Source organism: Mus caroli, unplaced genomic scaffold (genome assembly GCF_978045245.1).
Source record: "Mus caroli unplaced genomic scaffold, Mus_caroli_1 scaffold_5, whole genome shotgun sequence".
NCBI lineage: Eukaryota > Metazoa > Chordata > Mammalia > Rodentia > Muridae > Mus > Mus caroli.
Window position 1 is genome coordinate 90894181 of NW_028227260.1, and position 10737 is coordinate 90904917.

Sequence of the window (10737 nt, forward strand, 5' to 3'; positions counted from 1 at the left end):
CTTCCACCATATCAAAATAGCCTTTCTTTCCCTCTATCCCTGGTGGATAATGGGCTAGGGAGAAGGTTGAACCCTTATTAAAATAGACTGTGAAAAATATATGCTACACCATTATGCTTGCAGACAGGAGTCTAGCATGGCTGTCCTCTGAGAAGCTCCACCCAGCAGTTGAATCAGACTGATTCAGACACAACAGCCAAACAGTGGATGGAGCCTGGGGACTCTTACTGAAGAATAGGAGGAAGGATTGCAGGTTCTGAAAAGGATAAGGACTCCAGAGGAAGAACAAATATCAACTAACATAAAATCTTTTATTTTTATGAAAACTTTTCATATATTATATTTTGATCATATTCTTTACCTTACCTCAACTCTCTTCATATCCTTTTTGTTATTTCTTTCTCTTTCTCACTTTGAGAAATATTTATTTTGTGTGTCTGAGTGTTTTACTTGCATGTATGTATGTACACCATGTGAATACCAGATACCCACGGAGGTCAGAAGAGAATGTTGGATCCTCTCTAATTTGAAGTTACATACAGTTGTGAGCAGCCACATGAGTGTTGGGAACTAAACTTGGGTCCTGCAGTTAGATATCTTTCCAGCCCCTATTTCATGGATCTTTAAGAGAAATAAAACAAAATTATAAGTCATTATAAAAAGACAACAAAAGTCTGTTTATGGGAAAAGAGAGGGGTTGTTTGTTTGTTTGTTTTGTTTTGTTTTATTCACAAGATAGCTTTGGGGCAAACTGATAGTGGAGAGAAGGAATGACAATGAGGACCATAGGGAATGGTGTTCTAGTAGGAAGGAGAGGGTACAATTTGATTTTTGTCTGTTTTCTGCAACATGTTCCCAGGTGTACAATAATAGGAGAAGGCAATCAATTAGTTAGCACAAATTAGTTTTTAGTATTAATTGATTTAGTGATTGCTGTTAAATAAACAACGATGAGAGGAATTAATTCTTACACAGGTATCTTAGTGGTTTTATTGCTGTGATAAATACTATGAGCAAAAGCAATTGGGGCGGGGCGTATTTCTGCTTACAGTTTACAGTCTAACATGAAAGGATGTCAGGGCAAGAACTGAAGGCAGGAACCTGGCAGTATGAACTGAAGCAGAGGTCAAGGAGGGACAATGCTTACTGACTTGCTCTCCATGGCTAGCTTAGGTTACTTTCTTATACAATCCAAGACCACCAGTCCAGAGGTGGTGCCAACCCACAGTGGGCTGGGCACACCCACATCAGTCATTAAATGAGAAAATGCAATACAGACTTGCCTAAAGTCCAATCTTTTTTAAAAAAAACAATTTTTAATTAGATGTTGTTTTCATTTACATTTCAAATACTATCCCAAAAGTCCCCTATACCCACCCCACACCCTGCTCCCCAAACCACCCACTCCCACTTCCTGGCCCTGGCATTCCCCTGTACTGGGGCATACAAAGTTTGTAAGATCAAGAGGCCTCTCTTCCCAATGATAGCCTACTAGGCAATCTTCTACTACATATGCAGCTAGAGCCACAAGCAATGGGGGCGCTGGTGAGTTCATAATGTTGTTCCACCTCTAGGGTTGCAGACCCCTTCAGCTCCTTGGGTACTTTCTCTAGCTCCTCCATTGGGGGCTCTGTGTTCCATCCAATAGATGACTGTGAGTATCCATTTATGTATTTGCCAGGCACTGGCAAAACCTCAGAGACAGCCATATCAGGGACCTGTCAACAAAATCTTGCTGGCATATGCAGTAGTGTCTGTGTTTGGTGGCTGATTATAGGATAGATCCCCAGATGGGGCAGTATCTGGATGGTCCATCCTTCTATCTCAGCTCAAAACTTTGTCTCTGTAACTCCTTCCATGGGTATTTTGTTCCCAATTCTAAGGAGGAATGATGTATTCATGCAATGGTCTTCCTTTTTCTTGATTTTCATGTGTTTTGCAAATTGTATCTTGGGTATTCTAAGATTCTGGGCTAATATCCACTTATCAGTAAGTTGCATATAATGTGAGTTCTTTTGTGATTGATCTCACTCAGGATGATATCCTCCAGATTCATCCATTTGCCTAAGAATTTTATAAATTCATTGTTTTAATAGCTGAGTAGTACTCCATTGTGTAAATGTACCACATTTTCTGTATCCAATCCTATGTTGAGGGACATCTGGGTTCTTTCCAGCTTCTGGCTATTATAAGTAAGACTGCTATGAACATAGTGGGCTATTATAAATAAGGCTGCTATGAATATAGTGGAGGATGTGTCCTTATGACAAGTTGGAACATTTGGGTATATGCCCAGGAAAGGTATTAACTGGATCTTCCAGTGGTACTATGTCCAATATTCTGAGGAACTGCCAGAATGATTTCTAGAGTGGTTGTACAGCAATGGAGGAATGTTTCTCTTTCTTCACATCCTTGCCAGCATCTGCTGTCACCTGAATTTTTGATCTTAGCCATTCTGACTGGTGTGAGGTGGAAACTCAGGGATGTTTTCATTTGCATTTCCCTGATGATTAAGGATGTTGAACATTTTTTTCAGGTCTTCTCAGCCATTCGATATCCCTCAGTTGAGAATTCTTTGTTTAGCTCTCTACCCCACTTTTTAATAGGTTTATTTGATTTTCTAGAGTCTAGCTTCTTGAGTTCCTTGTTTATATTGGATATTAGTGCCCTATCAGATTTAGGATTGGCAAAGATCCTTTCCCAATCTGTTGGTGGCCTTTTTGTCTTATTGACAGTGTCATTTGCCTTACAGAAGCTATGCAATTTTATGAGGTCGCATTTTCGATTCAAGATCTTACAGCACAAGCCTCTGCTCTTCTGTTCAGGAATTTTTTCCATGTGGCCATATCTTCAAGGCTTTTCCACATTTTCTCCTCTATATATTTCAGATGTCACTGGTTTTATGTGGAGTTCTTTGATCCACTTAGACTTGAGTTATGTACAGGGAGATAAGAATAGATCAATTCGCATTCTTCTACATGATAAATGCCAGTTGTGCCAGCACCATTTGTTGAACATTCTGTCTTTTTCCCACTGGGAGGTTTTAGCTCCTTTGACAAAGATCAAGTAACCATAAGTGTGTGGGTTCATTTCTGGGTCTTCAATTCTATTCCATTGATCTACCTGTCTTTTGCTCTACCAGTACCATGCATATTTTATCACTATTACTCTGTAGTACAGCTTGAGATCAGGCATGGTGATTCCACCAGAGGTTCTTTTATTGTTGAGAATAGTTTTTGCTATCCTAGGTTTTTTATTATTCCAGATGAATTTACAAATTGCCCTTTCTAACTCTGTGAAGAATTGAGTTGGAATTTTGATGGATATTGCATTGAATCTGTAGATTGCTTTTGGCAAGATAACCATTTTGACAATATTAATCCTGCCAATCCATGAGCATGGGAGATCTATCCAGCTTCTAAGGTCTTCTATTTCTTTCTTCAGAGACTTGAAGTTCTTATCATACAGATCTTTCACTTCCTTAGGTAGAGTCACACCAAGGTATTGTATATTATTTGTGACTATTGTCAAGGGTGTTTTTTCCCTAACTTCTTTCTCAGCTAGTTTATCCTTTGTGTAGAGAAAGGCCATTTTATGTCCAGCTACTGCACTGAAGCTGTTTATCAGGTTTAGGAGTTCTCTGGTGGAATTTTTAGGGTCACTTATAAATACTATCATATCATCTGCAAAGACTGATATTTTGATTTCTTCCTTTCCAATTTGTATCCGCTTGATCTCTTTTTGTTGTCTAATTCCTCTGGCTAGGGTATCAAGTACTATATTGAAGAGGGAGGGAGAGAGTGGGCAGCCTTGTCTAATCCCTGATTTTAGTGGGATTGCTTCAAGTGTCTCTCCATTGTGTTTGATGTTGGCTACTGGTTGTTGTATATTGTTTTTATTATGTTTAGGTATGGTCTTTGAATTATTGATCTTTCCAATTCTTTTATCATGAAGGTGTGTTGGATTTTGGCAAATGCTTTCTCAGCATCTGATGAGATGATTATGTGGTTTTTGTCTTTGACTTTGTTTATATAGTGGATTACATTTCTGGATTTCCATATATTAAACCATCCCTGGATCCCTGGAATGAAGTCTACTTGGTCATGATGGATGATCCTTTGAATGTGTTCTTGGATTTAGTTTGGAAGAATTTTATTGAGTATTTTTGCATCTATATTCATAATGAAAATTGGTCTGAAATACTTCTTCTTTGTTGGATCTTTGTGTGATTTAGGTATCAGAGTAATTGTGGCTCCACAGAATGAATTGCGTAGAGTACCTTCTTCTTCTATTTTGTTTAATAGTGTGATGAGAATTGGAAATAGGTCTTTTTTGAAGGTCTGATAAAACTCTGCACTAAAATCATCTGTTCCAGGGCTTTTTTTGATTAGGAGATTATTAATGACTGCTTCTTTTTCTATGGGGGAAATAAGACTGTTAAGATTGTTAATCTGATCCGGATTTAACTTTGGTATGTGGTATCTGTCTGGGAAGTTTTCCAGTTCATCCAGGTTTTCCAGTTTTGTTGAGTAGGATCTGATGATGTTTTGGATTTCCTCAGGTTCTGTTGTTTTGTCTCCTTTTTAATTTCTGATTTTGTTAATTAGGATGCTGTCCCTGTGCTCTCTAGTTAGTCTCACTAAGGGTTTATGTATTTTATGGATTTTCTCAAAGACCCAGCTCCTCCTTTGGTTGATTCTTTGAATTGTTCTTTTTGTTTCCACATGGTTGACTTCAGACCTAAGTTTGATTATTTCCTGCTGTCTACTCCTCTTGGGTGAATTTGCTTCTTTCCTTCTAGAGCCTCTAGGTCTGCTGTCAAGCTGCTAGTGTATGCTCTCTCTAGTTTCATTTTGGAGGCATTCAAGGGTATGAGTTTTCCTAGTAGAACTGCGTTCATTGTGTTCCATAAGTTTGGGTATGTTGTGGCTTCATTTTCATTAAACTCTAAAAAGTTTTTAATGTCTTTCTTTATTTCTTCCTTGACCAAATTATCATTAAGTAGAGTGTTGTTCAGCTTCCACGTGAATGTTGGCTTTCTGTTATTTATGTTGTTATTGAAGATCAGCCTTAGTCCGTAGTGATCTGAGAGGATGCATGGGATAATTTCAATATTTTTGTATCTGTTGAGGCCTGTTTTTTTGTGTTTGTGTTTTTGTTTTTGTTGCTGGTTTGGTTTGGTTTTGGTTTTTCAAGAGTGGGTTTCTCTGTATATCCCTGGCTGTCCTGTAACTCACTTTGAAGACCAGGCTGGCCTCGAACTCAGAAATCCACCTGCCTCTGCCTCACAAGTGCTCAGATTAAAGGCCTGTTTTGTGACCAATTATATGGTCAATTTTGGAGGAGGTACCATGAGGTGCTGAGAAGAAGGTATCCTTTTATTTTAGGATAAAATGTTTTGTAGATATCTGTTAAATCCATTTGTTTCATAACTTATGTTAGTTTCCATGTGTCTCTGTTTAGTATCTGTTTCCAGGATCTGTCCATTGATGAGAGTGGGGTATTGAAGTCTCCCACTATTATTGTGTGAGTTGCAATGTGTGCTTTGAGCTTTACTAAAATTTCTTTAACAAATGTGGCTGCCTTTGCATTTGGAGCATAGTTATTCAGAATTGAGAGCTCATCTTGGCAGATTTTACCTTTAATGAGTATGAAGTGCCCCTCCTTGTCTTTTTTGATAACTTTGGGTTGGAAGTCGATTTTATTTGATATTAAAATGGCTACTCCAGCTTCTTTCTTCAGACCATTTGCTTGGAAAATTATTTTCGAGCCTTTCACTCTGAGGTAGTGTCTGTCTTTGTACCTAAGGTGGGTTTCCTGTAAGCAGCAAAATGTTGGGTTATGTTTGTGTACCCAGTCTGTTAGTCTATGTCTTTTTATTGGGGAATTGAGTCCATTGAAATTAAGAGCTATTAAAGAAAAGTAATTGTTTCTTCCTGTTATTTTTTGTTGTTGTTGTTAAAGTTGGGATTCTGTTCTTATGGCTGTCTTCTTTTAGGTTTGTTGAAGGATTACTATCTTGCTTTTTCTAGAGTATAATTGTTTTCCTTGTATTGGAGTTTTCCCTTTATTATCCTTTTAAAGGCTGGATTCATTGAAAGTTATTGTGTGAATTTGGTTTTGTCATGGAATACTTTGGTTTCTCCATGTATGGTAATTGAGAATTTTGCTGGATATAGTAGCATGGGTTGGCATTTGTGTTCCCTTAGGGTCTGTATAACATCTGTCCAGGATGTTCTGGCTTCCATTGTCTCTCGTGATAAGTGTGCTGTAATTCTAAAAGGTCTGCTTTTATATGTTACTTTACCTTTTTCCCTTACTGCTTTTAATATTCAATCTTTATTTAATGCATTGTTTGTTCTGACTATTATGTGTTGGGAGGAATTCCTTTTCTAGTCCAGTCTATTTGGAGTTCTGTAGTTTGTAGTTCTGTTCTCTTTCTTTAGGTATGGGAAGTTTTCTTCCATAATTTTGTTGATGATATTTGCTGACCCTTTAAGTTGAAAATCTTCATTCTCATCCACTCCTATTATCCATAGGTTTGGGCTTCTCATTGTGTCCTTGATTTCCTGTATGTTTTGGGTTAGGATCTTTTGGGATTTTGCATTTTCTTTGATTGTTATGTCCATGTTCTCGATGGAATCTTCTGCATCTGAGACTCTGTCTTCCATATCTTGTATTCTGTTGCTGATGCTCACATCTATGGTTCCTGATTTCTTTCTTAGGGTTTCTATCTCCAGAGTTGTCTCCCTTTGGGTTTTCTTTATTGTTTCTACTTCCATTTTTTGATCTTGGATGGTTTTGTTCAATTCCAACACCTGTTTGCTTGTGTTTTCCTGCAATTCTTTAAGGGATTTTTGTGTTTCTTCTTTAAGGGCTTCTACCTGTTTAGCAGTGTTTTCCTGTAATACTTCAAGGGATTTTTGTGCTTCCTCTTTAAGGCTTTCTACTTATTTAGCCTTGTTCTCCTCTATTTGTTTAAGTGAGTTATTAACTTTCTTCTTTTTTTAATTTTTAATATTTTTATTACATATTTTCCTCAATTACATTTCGTATGCTATCCCAAAAGTCCCCCATAGCGCCCCCCACTTCCCTACCCACCCATTTCCATTCTTTTGGCCCTGGCATTCCCCTATATTGGGGCATATAAAGTTTGCAAGTCCAATGGGCCTCTCTTTCCATTGATGGCCGACTAGGCCATCTTTCCATACATATGCAGCTAGAGACAAGAGCTTCGGGGTACTGGTTAGTTCATATTGTTGTTCCAACTATAGGGTTGCAGATCCCTTTAGCTCCTTGGGTACTTTCTCTAGCTTCTCCATTGGGAGCCCTGTGATACATCCAATAGCTGACTGTGAGCATCCACTCCTGTGTTTGCTAGGCCCCTGCATAGTCTCACAAGAGACAGCTATCTTTGGGTCCTTTCAGCAAAATCTTGCTAGTGTATGCAATGGTGTCAGCGTTTAGAAGCTGATTATGGGATGGATCCCTGGATATGGCAGTCTCTAGATGGTCCATCCTTTCATCACAGCTCCAAACTTTGTCTCTGTAACTCCTTCCATGGGTGTTTTGTTCCCAATTCTAAGAAGGGGCATATTGTCCACATTTTGGTCTTCATTCTTCTTGAGTTTCATGCTTTTAACAAATTGTATCTTATATATTGGGTATCCTAAGTTTTGGGCTAATATCCACTTATCAGTGAATACATATTGTGTGAGTTCCTTTGTGATTGTGTTACCTCACTCAAGATGATGCCCTCCAGGTCCATCCATTTGGCTAGGAATTTCATAAATTCATTCTTTTTAATAGCTGAGTAGTACTCCATTGTGTAAATGTACCATAATTTCTGTATCCATTCCTCTGTTGAGGGACATCTGGGTTCTTTCCAGCTTCTGGCTATTATAAATAGGGCTGCTATGAACATAGTGGAGCATGTGTCCTTCTTACCAGTTGGGACATCTTCTGGATATATGCCCAGGAGCGGTATTGCTGGATCCTCCGGTAGTACTATGTCCAATTTTCTGAGGAACCGCCAGACTGATTTCCAGAGTGGTTGTACAAGCTTGCAATCCCACCAACAATGGAGAAATGTTCCTCTTTCTCCACATCCTCTTGAGTATCTGCTGTCACCTGAATTTTTGATCTTAGCCATTCGAACTGGTTTGAGGTAGAATCTCAGAGTTGTTTTGATTGCATTTCCCTGATGATTAAGGATGTTGAACATTATTTCAGGTGCTTCTCTGCCATTTGCTATTCATCACATGAGAATTCTTTCTTCAGCTGTGAGCCCCATTTTTTAAAGTGTTATTTGTTTTTCTGGAGACCACCGTCTTGAGTTCTTTATATATATTGGATATTAGTCCCCTGATTTAGGATAGGTAAAGATCCTTTCCAAATCTGTTGGTGGTTTTTTTTATCTTATTGATGGTGTCTTTTGCCTTGCAGAAGCTTTGCAGTTTCATGAGGTCCCACTTGTCAATTCTCGATCTTACAGCACAACCCATTGCTGTTCTATTCAAGAATTTTTCCCCTGTGCCCATATCTTCAAGGCTTTTCCCCACTTTCTCCTCTACAAGTTTCAGTGTCTCTGGTTTTATGTGAAGTTCCTTGATCCACTTAGACTTGACCTTAGTACAAGGAGATAGGAATGGATTGATTCGCATTCTTCTACATGTTAATAACCAGTTGTGCCAGCACCATTTGTTGAAAATGCTGTCTTTCTTCCACTGGATGTTTTTAGCTCCCTTGTAGAAGATCAAGTGACCGTAGGTGTGTGGGTTCATTTCTGGGTCTTCAATTCTATTCCATTGGTCTATTTGTCTGTCACTATACCAGTACCACGCAGTTTTTATCACAATTGCTCTGTAGTAAAGCTTTAGGTCAGGCATGGTGATTCCACCAGAGGTTCTTTTATCCTTGAGAAAAGTTTTTGCTATCCTAGGTTTTTTGTTATTCCAGATGAATTTGCAGATTGCACTTTCTAATTCGTTGAAGAATTGAGGTGGAATTTTGATGGGGATTGCATTGAATCTGTAGATTGCTTTTGGCAAGATAGCCATTTTTACAATGTTGATCCTGCCATTCCATGAGCATGGGAGATCTTTCCATCTTCTGAGATCTTCTATAATTTCTTTCTTCAGAGACTTGAAGTTTTTATTATACAGATCTTTCACTTCCTTAGTTAGAGTCATGCCGCGATATTTTATATTATTTGTGACTATTGAGAAGGGTGTTGTTTCCCTAATTTCTTTCTCGGCCTGTTTATTCTTTGTGTAGAGAAAGGCCATTGATTTGTTTGAGTTAATTTTATATCCAGCTACTTCACCGAAGCTGTTTATCAGGTTTAGGAGTTCTCTGGTGGAATTTTTAGGGTCACTTATATATACTATCATATCATCTGCAAAAAGTGATATTTTGACTTCATCTTTTCCAATTTGTATCCCTTTGATCTCCTTTTGTTGTCGAATTGCTCTGGCTAGGACTTCAAGTACAATGTTGAATAGGTATGGAGAAAGTGGACAGCCTTGTCTAGTCCCTGATTTTAGAGGGATTGCTTCAAGCTTCTCACCATTTACTTTGATGTTGGCTACTGGTTTGCTGTAGATTGCTTTTATCATGTTTAGGTATGGGCCTTGAATTCCTGATCTTTCCAAGACTTTTATCATGAATGGGTGTTGGATCTTGTCAAATGCTTTTTCCGCATCTAACGAGATGACCATGTGGTTTTTGTCTTTGAGTTTGTTTATATGCTGGATTACGTTGATGGATTTCCGTATATTGAACCATCCCTGCATCCCTGGGATGAAACCTACTTGGTCAGGATGGATGATTGTTTTGATGTGTTCTTGGATTCGGTTAGCAAGAACTTTATTGAGGATTTTTGCATCAATAATCATAAGGGATATTGGTCTGAAGTTTTCTATCTTTGTTGGGTCTTTTTGTGGTTTAGGTATCAGAGTAATTGTGGCTTCATAGAATGATTTGGGTAGAGTACCTTCTGTTTCTATTTTGTGGAATAGTTTGTGAAGAACTGGGATTAGATCTTCTTTGAAGGTTTGATAGAACTCTGCACTAAACCCATCTGGTCCTGGGCTTTTTTTGGTTGGGAGACTATTAATGACTGCTTCTAATTCTTTGGGGGATATAGGGCTGTTTAGATCATTAACCTGATCTTGATTCAACTTTGGTACCTGGTATCTGTCTAGGAACTTCTCCATTTCATCCAGGTTCTCCAGTTTTGTTGAGTATAGCCTTTGGTAGAAGGATCTGATAGTGTTTTGGATGTCTTCAGAATCTGTTGTTATGTCTCCTTTTTCATTTCTGATTTTGTTAATTAGGATGCTTTCCCTGTGCCCTCTAGTGAGTCTGGTTAAGGGTTTATCTATCTTGTTGATTTTCTCAAATTACCAGCTCCTTGATTGGTTGATTCTTTGAATAGTTATTCTTGTTTCCACTTGGTTGATTTCGCCCCTGAGTTTGATTATTTCCTGCCGTCTACTCCTCTTGGGTGAGTTTGCTTCCTTTTGTTCTAGTGCTTTTAGGTGTGTTGTCAAGTTGCTAATGTCTGCTCTCTCTAGTTTCTTTTTGGAGGCACTCAGAGCTATGAGTTTTCCTCTTAGAAATGCTTTCATTGCGTCCCATAAGTTTGGGTATGTTGTGGCTTCATTTTCATTGAACTCTAAAAAGTCCTTAATTTCTTTCTTTAGTCCTTCCTTGACCAAGTTATCATTGAGAAGA